Source organism: Paramormyrops kingsleyae, chromosome 8 (assembly GCF_048594095.1).
Source record: "Paramormyrops kingsleyae isolate MSU_618 chromosome 8, PKINGS_0.4, whole genome shotgun sequence".
NCBI lineage: Eukaryota > Metazoa > Chordata > Actinopteri > Osteoglossiformes > Mormyridae > Paramormyrops > Paramormyrops kingsleyae.
The window spans coordinates 23,763,627-23,776,974 of record NC_132804.1 but is presented as its reverse complement, the minus strand read 5'-3'; the positions used below and the strand labels follow the sequence as shown (position 1 = coordinate 23,776,974).

The following is a 13,348-nucleotide window of genomic DNA, read 5'->3' as shown; positions in this document are numbered from 1 at the left end:
AGCCGCGTCTCGGTTGATCAGAGCTGGCAGAAACACTCTCTCTCTCTGAGTCCACTACTGACCTCGCTGGCAGTGAGCGACGCCTCCCGGCATCAGCGCTATGCCCAGCGGAATGGAACATGCCCCCACTCACAGCGCCCAGCCAACCCACACATACCAGACATGGAGAGCTGACAACTCCACAGATTCCAGTGTGGGCCCAGATACCAACATCTGCCTGTGGAGACTTTGGGGCAAGGGGTAAGCGTTGCGGGGGGTGTAGGAGAAAAATTCAAGATTTATAGCCCTCCCCCCCAAACACACGGCCTGCTTACGCTCCGCTGCCTCGAAAAGGCCTAGCACTCGCCATTAGCAAGAAATTGGATAGCTGGGTGTTTTAAGTCACGTTTGAAGGGGTTTGTTACAAGTTTATCTCTGTCTGTGATGGATAAGGACAGAGAAACAAACAAAAGTCACGGTCAAGGGAAAAAACCTGTGTCACGTTGAACAAAACCCGAGTCACGTTGAACAGTGAAACGAGCTCAGGCCGTCATCCAGCCTTACAAAATCACGTCAAATTTTCAGTAGCTCTTCAGGTCATTTTCACAAGCTTCTGTTGGCTTTACGATATTTTGAACCTTTTCTGTTGGCTCTCCTGTTCCCTACTGCTCCCAATACAAAGCACAGTGCTCTCTTGGAAAGGAATACACACTTATAAATTTAGGTTCATTTAATTCCTGGCCCCTAGAACTGACTCGGGCAAATTAGAAACAGCTATTGTGCCTTTCGGGCCAAACTTTGCAAAACACTAAGAAAACACACCGCATCTTCCTCAGATTTATTAGTATTTACTTTAACCCTTTCACGCTGTGATTAAAATGACATTTTTATTTAAATCTGGCGGCAGTTCATCTTCATTACAGCGGCGATTTAGATAATTATGCTGGTATAAATCAGAGCAGATTTACAAAGAGGAGGCTGCAGTGAGTCATGTGACTCATCCTCAGGGGCAGAGCTCATCCAAACCAGCAGCGGTAAACACATATGTATATGTTTGCCATTGATAAATGAGAGAGAAGCCAAACACGTCCGTGTAGCCACGCCCCCGTTCTAATGGAAACCAAAACACTGGCCTCCTGCTCTGTTTATTATACTTTTGCGAGTGCTTATCAGGGAATGGCTTCATTTGAAACATTTCTTGTAATGACAAAGTGAACTAATAGTATTAAAGTATCACTAATAATATTATGATACTGACAAGGCTGATTAAGCCAACAAACTGTTTATTGGTAATGAAAAGCTGAAATAATTTGCATATACACTGAGCAGGTAATCATCCACATACCCCAACCCCAATGGCAGATAGTTGGGTGATTGGCAAGTTCATCCCATGCACGATGAATGCTATAATACAAAGAGCAAGACAGAAACCTATCCATCCATCCATCCATCCATCAAACCATCCAGTTTCTGTATCCACTTATCTTATGTACGGTTGTGGGGAGAAACCTGCACGTGGAAACTGAAAGGAGAATGTTCCGGACATATAAACCCATCCTCTTCTGCAGGCATTAGTCAGGTGGGGATCACAATAAATGAGCTTTATGCTGATGGACTCGAGACGCTTATTCATTGTCCATTTTTTATGCAAATTAGGCTTTCAGCTACAAATTTTAAAAGCAAAAACAAATAAAACCTTAGCTTAAACCTGTGAACGGCAGGTCCTTTTAGTGAAATATATTTGAGGGAATTAGCATTACCATTATGTTTTTGCATTACAGCAATAAAATACCTTGTAATCACGGTAAAATATTTTTATGTCCAAAAATTGTCAAAATTTATTATAAATTTTAGGCCTACAGTCAATTTATTTTAACAAAAAATGATGTCACTTTGTAGTGCACCTTTTCGCCATTTTTTGGCAACACAAACTTTCATAATAACATGTTCTTACTCTGCATCAGTATAATTAATAGCGTGAAAGAGAGCTTTCCTCACTGGCCAATAATGTAGCACATTGTGCTTTCATTTCGCCTTGGGGTCCATGAAGATTCCAGAATGGTGACCTAACCCTAACTCCCTTTTCCAAACACAGTTCTTCCCTAACCAGTTTACACTGGTGTTGCACCAGTAAGAGAAGAACCCAAAACGGGCAGCTGATTGTCCACCACGCATAATGAACCCAAGGAGCTGAATTTTCAAGCAGGACATTGATGACAGTTCGTTTGGAGCTCTGGGGAGTCCCATCCAGAATGATGCGTGATACAGCCACGAAGACCCCCTGTGAAAGAGGGGTAATGCAGCCCCCAGCCCCGAGAGCTCACCATCATGCAATCCCACACGTGATCCTGGTGTTTATTTTCCTGGACCATCTGGGAATCATAAGACAACGGCTTATGGCTGTACGGACCCATGGCTACGTTATCCATCAAGTACATGTTCTCAGCAAGGTTAAATTCCACTACCCGGTGCACGTCAAAGGGCCAAACGCTGCCTTTATATGTTTAAAAAGCAATTATCACTTATTCAAAATGATTAAAGGAGAGACAAACTGTTTGAACACCAAGCCGGTCAAATAAATAACTGACCTTCTGCAGAGGAAGATATTCTTCACTGTGCCATCATTTACAATTGATATTTATTTTACATGTGAGGTGGCACAGCTGAGACAGATTAAACAAATGTAAATAAATTTGTTATGTATGTCGTCCCTGTGATGATCTGCCGATCACACATGATTGGTGCTATAAATAATGATGATTATTGTTGTTATTATATTGTTAATAACAAAATGAGCAGGAAATGAACAGGAAAGCTCTCAATAGTAGATGGACAATATACTGAATTTTTGTCTCCTTCCTTGGTATGCATAGCCATAATTCCGTATTCCTGTTTCAAGCAAACAATACACAGCGGCCTGACCTTGCGAACCTTTGTCCCCTGTCCTCTGACTTCCTCACCCCCTCTCCAACAGTCAGGAAGGAGGTCCTAGCCTCACTAGGGATGTCAAACCGTGGGCCGGTGGTCAGCTCTGGCCACGTCTCGTAACGTCTTCCTGTGTGAACTCCGCCCGAGTAACCAGCAGCGAGAAGCCTGGTTCTCTCCTCGTATCGAGACTCCCGGTTTTACGCAGGGGCGGTCCTGCTCGTGAAGGCGGCGAGTCCAGACTCATGGATGGTTCCGCTTATGTTTAGTCTCCGTGCTCATTGTTGAAAATGGCAACAGCTGGACCGCAGCTCCTCTCTGACATGAACATGAGTTCTATTCGTGGTTTTGGATGCACTGAACAAGAAATGCACTGGAAACACCGGCACAAACCATGTGGAAAAGATCCACAAAACGTCCATTATGACTTCTTTGTATTTTATTTCCTGCTTTCATATATGTTTACATTCTACCATGATTAACGCATGTGTTCTCATACATTATTCATTGAAACCAAATAGCTATCATACATTATCATATGAGACAATGCAATGTGCGATTAATATATTTCCCATGTTCCAGTGCTCAGTGACATCATGAAACACAATACCTGTCATTTCTGCATGGCATTAGTGCTGGCAGTGATTACTATAAACATACATAACACTCTACCATTACCTGGATTATAGAACACCCAGGACTGTGTGATGACAGATGGACATATTTCCATTTTGCAGACACAGGCATTAAAGTCCAGCTTTAACAGTAGGCAAATATATGTAGTGAAAATATATTTTAACCTTACCAGCTCTTTGGAGAATTGTATAGTTTTCATTATAAGCTATATGTCATGTCCTGTAAGAAAACTATCATCCATAACTCTGAAGCCCCCTCAGTTAAATGAATAGAATTTGATTAAATGTGTTTCATCTTGGTGGTTTCTATAACTCCATAATTCCATAAGACCTGCACAATGTAACGTGGAACACATTCTCCTAATCGCTTTTCAGATTCGTCACAGATCCAGGCACATCGGTGCAGTTAAGCCTTTGCTGTGAGCAGCTGAATTCTTTGTTTCCCCTCAGCACTCAGTAGCCACTTTATTAGGTTCACCTGCTTGTTAACACAAACAGCCTGCTCCTCCGGACAGAGTCATGCATCTGCAGCTGAATGCATACAGCAAACAGACAGGCTGAAGAGGTTCAGTTGCTGCTCGGCTAAGACGCCAGTGACTCTGAATGTGTTCTCAATGTTGCCAGACATGGTAGTTACAGCATCTCAGAAACAGGATTTTCACACACTACAGTGTCCAGTCCATTGCATTTTTGTGGCTGAAAAACACCTTGTTATTGAGGTCAGAGAATGGCGAGACTCGCTAAAACTAACAGGAAGAACACAAGTGCAAAAATAACAGCTCAGTACAACAGCAGCGTACAGAGTAGCTTCTGTGGACACACAACTCATCCACGTTTGAAGTGGTTCTGGAAGCAAAAATGGGGCCTACCCAGTACTAGCTATCTGTACCTAATATATATCTACTTAGTGTAGATATCACGCATACCTGCGATACCATTTAGTAGGGCTTTGGCCGTATAATATCATGCATGTGAAGAAAAAAGAAAAGTAAACTGCTGGATATCAAGAACGCCGTGTACCATTTTTGCAAAACCTGCTTTTAACAAATCTTTCTTTTCTGAAGCCTCCCTCTGCCAGAAATGAAGCCCGAATAGGATGCCAGGGATTAGCCTTCAATTAAGCAAAGTCATTTCAGTGAGATCATCTACTCTGACTTTGTACCTAAAGGCACAAGGACCACTTCGACCTAAGGCGAGGATCAACTGAAATTAGAGGGTAAAAATGATCCTGGATAATTTGGGCAGAGTGGGCATTTGTCATTAACACAATTCAACAGATAACGATGGAGGTGAAGGACAGATTCATAAGAGGATGGATTTTCCAGCCAAAATTGAAAGCTCTTGATTGGTACCTCCATCACTGAGGTTAGCTGCTGCAAAGGTAGAGTAAAATAACGTCTTTGGCCCTTGGATTTAGATAGAACTGATAACCTGTCCACAAGGTTCCCTTTGAGCAGTTCTTTAGGGCTTGAGGTATTTTTAGCCAGAGAGAGGAATGTAAAATTACGAGGCCATAAGTTTTGGCCATAGTAGATTTGTGCACATTCATTTTGTAATAAGCACAATGTCATGCAATTGCTATAAATAGCATGGCACCCTAAGGGAGAAAAAAATGTACGAAAAGAAATCAAAAAAGACAAAGGTTCTCCTTGAACCATAGGGTTCACCTCTAGCTGCACCTCACTCATGGCATATCTTGCTGTAGTCACACTTCTGTGTTTATCTTCATTTCCCATGGCCCTGAAGAAATTCCATCCCCTGTGTTCATATGCATGGGGAAAGAAGAGGAAATGTTTGCTGCAGGGAAAGACACCAAGCAGCCCAGAAGCATCCGCGGAGATGTCCATCTGCCCTCACCCCCCCAAAGGAAACGTAGGCGTATCCGTCAGTTGGTGACGCCCCAGCCGTGACGAGTGTCACAGCTGATTAGGGGGGGCTTCAGAAACGGTGGGGAGTCAGTTATGCAGACCCGTGGCAGGAGCGGAAACGCCATGGCGACATGGTGACGTGGGACAGAGGGAGACGTGCCTTCTGTCTGACGCCTTATCAGTGGTGTGACCATGGCTACCGTCCGCCCTGCTATCTTTGACGGCTCCCCGCTCCCCTGTTTATCGCAGCCCCCGCGGCAGGAGGTCAAACACCACCCGGAGCTCGGGGTGTGGGAGTGGCCTCACATCCATGGCCGCGCCTGCTGGACCGTACGTCTGAATGGGCTGCACTGTTCACCAGCGTCAGTACTTCTGTACGGCTTGGCTAGCCGTGCGTGTTGGACCCGATGACAGTGCGGCCTTGATGACATCACCACCTGGAGTCAAGGCTATAGCTTGTTTGTCTTGCTTAGCTGGAAAATTTAACAAACTCTATGGCTAATTGAGTGGCTTTGCAGGTTAATGTAATGGATGAGGTAAGGCTTGACCCACAGCCCGAACACCGTGTGGCATCATCAGACATGACCATGAAGACCAGGATTGGATTACCTTCTCTAGGGCAATTAGGCTGATATGGCTACCCTCCCCCCCCCCCCCCCCAAGCCACCTACTTGAGCCACTTGTTGGTGAGAAACGAGAAAGAATTCTAAAAGATGCAACGCCGATAATCCGCCAACAGAGCTGAGTGTACGTGTATCTGGGGGCGCTGCCGATAGGATTAGCCGATGCTCTGCTAGTGGACTGATCAGACACTTCTGCTTCATTTTCCATTTTTCCCAATTTGCAAGCTGGGGCTCCTGATTTTGCAAGGGCCCTGGACTATAGTCTAGAATAGCCTATGAAGACCACCGGTCAGCAAAATGTTCAATAATCTCATTCTACTTAACAAAATGTACTCATCCAAACTAGAGACAACCAGTATAACCTAAGCAACCACTGTAACCTAAGCCAGTGTTTCCCAACCCAGTCCTCGGGGAACCACGGACAGTCCATGTGTTTGCTTCCGCTCAGCTCCCAGCGCACCTGTACCAGGTATGCAGTGCTCCTGATTGGCTGGGAGCTGGGAGGCAGCAAAAACGTGGACTGTCCAGGGTTCCCCGCGGACTGGGTTGGGAAACATTGACCTCGTCAAATGAGAAAACAGAAACGGATTTTTAGAAGTCACTAGAAGTCACATCCATAAACCTGCTGTGCCTCCCTGACGCAAGCAACAGATCCTGGACCAGCCTACGCTCGCTACAGGAAGGAAACGCATGACTTGGCAAGGCTGGGTGACTGCTGATGGTAGAGAGATACCAGGCAATTCATTAAGGCAATGAAGGAAAAAATACAATGGGTTATTCAATTTTTATTTGTGTGTGTGGCTTCCTTGGCTGAAGGATTATGAAGTATCGAAGGAGACGGGATGTCAGCCGTATGTTGGACACGGAGTGACCAAAGGACCAAATTAAAAGTGGCTAATACTTCAGCAAATGAAACCAGGATTTTAATGCCAGTCTAATGTCTCTGCAAATAAATATATACTGTTTGTGTATTGTGGTGTTATTCATTGTTATTGTCTGCTGGCTTATTTATTCATTTGTTTATACACTGAAGGAAGATCACCATAAGAATTTCATTGTACTATAAACACATGACAATAAAACTTGACACTTATAATTGCAAAATGCAGCATCATGGTATTTCATGATTTTTTTTTGTTTGATTTATCTGTCAATAACAAGTGATGTCATTGATGTACAAGTTTCGTTTTGTTTTTTTGTTTAATAAGCTAGCTTAGCATTGCTTCTCTTCTGTGGGAAACCAATGATGACAAAAAAAAAAACATTGTTTGGGAGGGCAGGAGTGGTGTTGCCAGGGAACCTGATTTGACACTTGGGCAGCATGCCGGTGCTGTTGATGGAACAGTGCCTAATCAGAACCCTCAGGCCAGTCAGACACACCCGGCGTCAGAGGACAAAGGGGCCGGGATAAAATACACACACAAATGCAACATCTGTCTGGTGGAGCCTGTGCCTTCTTTGACCATTCCTGCATGAAATAATGTTCTATCAGTTCTTATAATCCATTTTGAATTAGTATAATATAGGGAAAAATGCTGAAATTACTTTTTATAGGTAAATAATTTGTTTACTTTCTGTCAGTTGTCTCTTTGACTGTCTTTGTCTTTACAAATGGCTTTAGGAAATGACTTTTTCTTTCTGTGGGAAAAAAATGATTTAAAAGCTATTTGTTATGAGGCCTGCCTACCACCCTGGGAGTGTACGCACAAAGTTTAAAATGTAGTCTGTCATGGCTTGATATCCATGAGGGGGACAGCAGGGACATTCAGTCTGGGTGGTCTGTGTCGTCCCGTCTCTTTCTCTTGTCCCCCACACACAGGAAACAGCAGGAGAGGAGGGTCAGAAAAAAAAATCTTAAACACAAGCAGACCAATAACTACAATACCCTATTCACGAGGGCGGCGCTGCCCATTGTTTGCTAGCTAATGTTATTCCGCCTTCCTGTGTGTTTACTGGCCAAATTCCCTTAACAGAACAGCACAGCACGCACACACACGCACACACACACACATACATACATACATACACCATACCATAAGTAACCAAACAAAATACAAGATATTCGGCATTTTTCGTTTTTTAATTACATTCACAGATCTTTGTGGGGACCTGAAAAATGGACCCCACAACGCCAAAATAACTTGTTTTGGTCCCCACAATGTAATATAAGCATAATTTACATGCGCACGCACACACACACACAGACACCAAACCCTACACAACACTGACATTCACACGCACATCAGGGGGAAAAAAGGTGGATTCCTGGGCTGATGGCAAATTACCTTAATATAACACAATGTATCTGGTAGACGAGCGCAATTATAAAGTCAGCACCTGTCAAGAAAATAGCCTTTCATGTCACACTTATCCCCAGGCAATAAAACAAGCAGGGACACCTGCTAGACTTGAGGGTAAAAGGATTGTCTAAGATCTCTTATGGCTGGGGTTATATTGTCCTTCCCCCCAAACGTCTGTCTTAAGCTTTACGCACAATTTGGCATCTATGGCATCAGATTCTGGGACACGGTTCACTCCATTTACAGGATTTCTCACACCAATCAATTCAGTCACTTGCTTTGGGTCCCTGAACCTCAAAATGTGAGATTTCTATTGAAAAATCCAAAATAACAAAAGATGCAGTTCTAACATTTGTATAGATAAAATGTAAAATGTGTGTGGTTTTTACCTAAAAAGACAGTTTTAAGCCCATGTTTATTCACTATAATAAAGCCACCTATAAATAATATAAAATAAATGCCAAAATCCAAGAAAAAAAAACTTGGATTTCCTTAAAACACAGGCACACAGTGAGATATTCAAATTAAACAGTAATTGTTCCAGTACAAAACAGCCAAAAGAGGTCGTAATTTTTAAACTTCGAGAGAGTGTTTTACTGGAACATTTCACGATTGCACATTGAAACATTAAGACTTAACCACTACACCACCTGCTGGCCCTTTTAGGACATTTCTTTTCTCAAATATCTTTCAGTGGTCACCAGGGCTCTGCAGCCATCAGAGCAGCACCGAGAGACACCCGTAGCTGGTGCCCCGACTCACGCCCCAGAGTGAACCCACCGTGGGCCCTGCTACACCAGAGTGAGGATAAGCAGGTCACCCGCTAAGCGGCAGGAACCTTGGGAAGGGTGTCAGTGTGTCAGAAGGCCGCAATCTGAGCCTGATCCCGGGGAAAAGGGGGGAGGGGAGTGAAGATCAGGAGTGCCTAGAGATGGCAGGAGGGTCCTGACAGGGCTCCGAGCCTCAGTTTGAGGCCTGCCAGTCCCTCTTGGTAAACGTAAATGATTAACAACAATAAACCAGGCCAGCTAGAGAAAACACTGCCCAGCTCTCGCTCAATGCACTAAGGGCCTATTTGACACATGCACGGCCATTTACTAAATCAGGAAGCATCCACACGTGCAGAAGATCTCTCTCTCTCTCTCTCTCTCTCTCTCTCTGCATAGCCAAAACCTCTGAAAGGGACATGAGAAGGAATCATTCATTATGCAAGGGTAGCTCTGGATGTGAACTCTGTCCCCCAGAAAGTGTTTAGGTGAGAGCACGATCCTGCCTCTCTGCAGCATCAGAGGCCCGTACGCCAGGACTAACTAAATACAGCCCTTTTACATAAATAACACAAACTGAGGACCTCAGATCCATAAATCTGGGCTTTGCAAGCATGCAATGTCGATGGGCCTAGGATCTGAATAAATTTTCACACGTATATTACCCAATATTACATTTAAACCAGTGTGGAAATAATCCCTTTTATGAGAGTGGAAGACAGTTTCTACAACAGTACCATTTAAAACATTGTTGCTGAATGGTATTTAAGTCATTTGTTATCTTAGCAATAAAGTACAAATATTTGTATGAGCAAAAACATATGAGGCCATAAGTAAAAGGGGATTATTTTACCCATATATTTTACCCTTCTTGCTATTATTACCTTCGTTTTACTACTCAACTGACACATAGGGGTTTTGAAGTATTACCCAAAAAAAAATTAAACTGGGCAGTTAATAAAATAGGTAAACAAAAAGACAGGAGTATATCACCAGCACTCAAACTATATTACTGTTATGTGTTACTGCGGTTACCTCATCCATAAAAGAAGGAAAAAAGACCGTGACTTATTTAATCGTCACTTTATCTCTGTGTAGCCATACAGTATATAAATCTATTAAGATACAGCATTGCTGCTCTCCGAAACAGCCTTATAGCTGCACAGCTGGGTGCAGCTTTGATTTATAACGACTGTTGTAAAGGATCCTCTTCCAGTGATTCATCGGATGTCTGCACATCACGCGCTGTCGCAGCCCGGTGGCCCTGGGCCCCTCCGGTCGCCCAACACATAGCTGATAAGATAAAGGGGAACTGCGACACGATAAAGACGGAGCCCCTGGTTCAAGCAGGGCAGCCGGTTAAATTCAGACGTATGTTTAACTCTCATACGATCCTTGCCTTAAAGAAGCTGCTTTCAGGACGCAAAGTCTCAGGGTCAGAAGGCAAATAGGCTTAGAGCAAAGGCACAGCGCTGATTGGCTTAACTGATGACCCGAGGGGCTGTTATAATAACTGTTAATTCAACCTTCCATCCATTTTCATCCTGCTTTCCATAACCACTTTATCCAGGAAAGCTTGTTTCCAAACTTCTCCTTCAGCACCCCAGGAAGTCCACACCGTAGTTATTAGAATAGGCGACACCACCAAAAACAGGAGAATTAATCATTAGAAGGACTAACCTCTACATGCAGGACACGGCAGGAGACAATCGCTGGAAACGTCGCCACTTTTCTGCCCAAGAGGAGCAGCACGACAGCGTACGATTATCTCATCAGGAGACCGGATTAAACGCCAATGATGACAGAATGCCTCATTATTCATCTTCACCTTAATTCATCACTTCTATTTTCTTTTCCCCTTATCTTATTTGGCCAAATAATAGGCTATAACCTTAATGGAACACATAGTATGCCTATAACTGAATTCAGAAAAGGCAAACATAAACGTGGATTATTTAATTCGTTTTGTGTGCCGAGGTCTGGGGAGAACAAATAATATTTCCAAGTTTCCTGAGCTGATTGCTGATCGACGGAAACTCGATTTTAAAGCCATAATTATACTCGAACATCTTGGACGTAAGGAACTGCGCACTTACGGCCACCGGCGGAAACGTCAGAAGAGACGCGCACAGTCTGTGCAGAGGAATAAACTACATAACAGGAAAAGCGGAACAATGCACAGGATTTTAGTCATAGTACAACACAGCGGGTCCCAGCCAGCATCTCTCTGTGTAGTGGAAACCCAATGAAACTGTGGCACAAATCTATATTTTTATAGTTTGCCCAATATGACGACTGCGTTCCATAATCATCATGTACAAACGCAAACGCGGCCAGTACCCCTCATATAAAGATTATAAAGAGTTGTAATGACATATAAGCTGAACAGACATACGCCACGTTTAAAAACTCTTATAAATATAACTCAGAGGTGTTTGTCTTCTTGCTCCATCAAAATTGTGGTTAGTGAAACCTGATGGTTTATGAAAGGTGAAACTAACAAGTGTTCACATATTTTAAACTGTGATCCCCAGCCGGTTGTCATATTGCTTTTAACACTGATGTTATATCTTGTCACAGACTAATTGAAATATTAAATTAATTTCTTTTTCAGTGGAATAACTGGTTTGGTATATTTATATTGTTATTACAAGGTGAAAAATAAAAGTAATCCATCAAGAAAACTATGCATCATAATTTCAGCTAAACTTGCCTTCAGTATCAATTCGCCTGGTTTACTATTAAGTTTTGCTTATAACGTGTTGATAATAATTAATTGTTAATATGTCATATTGTTGTATTTTTATATGATATCATACTGGCTTCATTGTCAATTATTGAGCAAATAATATTGCCATTGCGAAACGTGCATCATTTTGGGGAGCCGGTGAAATTGATGACAACGCGTAATTATATAACGGCATTAGAACTTACCAGCCTCAGGTTTTGTTTTTGAGCCCCTCGAAAGCGGAATTCCACACAAAACAGGTACGGCACACTGATCCTAACACTTTGCAGGAGACCGAGTAAGTCATAAATGTCCCACATCCCTCCCCATCTCCGTATAATAAACAAACTGAAAGCCACACCCCCCCGGGCTGCAGTCCTCCACGCATGGTTAGGTACCTCAGTCCGCCTCGGCATCCAACTGCAGCTCTGCAGGTCCAGTACCTGTCGCCATTCTCACTAAGATAAACTAAATAAGGTTTCTTTTCTACTACAACTATTCATTCAGGCATCCATCTATCCATTAATTTTCTCTTCAGTTTTCCGAGTGACGGATGATTCGGGTGGACACAAAACAAGACATTTAACCGTTTTATTTTGATCTGAAGTGGTAGAAGAAACAAACAATTAAGCAATTAATGTTAGTATGTGTAATTGAACAAGAAGTGTCTTTATAAATTATCACGCCTCGGAGCACTCACACCGACTAACGTGATTTTTTTAGGACTGTGGGGGTGTTTGTTTTTCCTTCACGTCTTGCAGATGTAATTTAATCAAAATCACAATTAAAACAGTTTGCTGTATGATTGGAGCTGGGGCGTGTTTAGGAACTCTGTCCCTAAAGAAATACGGGACGCCCCCCACAGATACAGTACGTTTAACGAGAGGAGGTGGGTCGCCCACGATGAAGCTTGTCTAGAAGAGGGAGATCTCCCACGATACAAGCTGCTGAGCAGCAACGACGAGACGAACAGGAGGTTACGGGATAGAGGAATCCAGCACTTAAACTAATAAATGGCGAACAAATTAATCTTATCCGTAACGGGTATCTAGATAAATCTGTGAGTATATTCTGACATCCAGAAACCTGCGTGGGAATGCGCGCACTTCAGACCAGGGAAGTTTAAAGCTATTGAAAAAAAAATCAAGGGCTAAGTCAAGTTTACCCAGGGACTTAAAAAGAACTAGGGACTGTAGCTCCGAGTGATCGGACCTAACGACGCCCATGCTTCGGGCACATCCTGCCATTGACGCAGAAACTTGAAAATACGTTTTTTTTATAAATCCCGCTAGAACACGCTGGTCTGGAAAACATTTCAGGAACGACCGATTGTTTTTTAAAGCCATTTATATTTCTGGATCATTAACATTCTGGAAAAGCGTATGAAATACGTTCATAGAAATTCGATGGTTTCACGGACGGACAGTGGTGTTCAATAATCCTATATATAACATTATAAAATGAAGCATGGAATATTCCAAGGGCGTAGTTTACGTGAGCAGTTGGCAGTATAAGGAACAGTT

At 43.0% G+C, this 13,348-nt stretch overlaps 1 protein-coding gene across 2 annotated transcripts in view; it reads right to left on the bottom strand.

The window, feature by feature from the left end:
• LOC111843601 (semaphorin-3D) overlaps window positions 1–12,157 on the bottom strand; it is a 41,543-nt gene extending 29,386 nt beyond the window's left edge. The window contains exon 1 of one of the 2 annotated variants that reach the window (XM_023811284.2): window positions 12,032–12,157. The gene's annotated coding sequence lies outside the window, so the exon portion shown is untranslated. Of the gene's footprint in view, window positions 1–10,777; window positions 11,201–12,031 lie in introns of those variants that run through there. The other variant, XM_023811285.2, reaches the window with a different exon arrangement.
• Window positions 12,158–13,348: the final 1,191 nt, after the last annotated feature.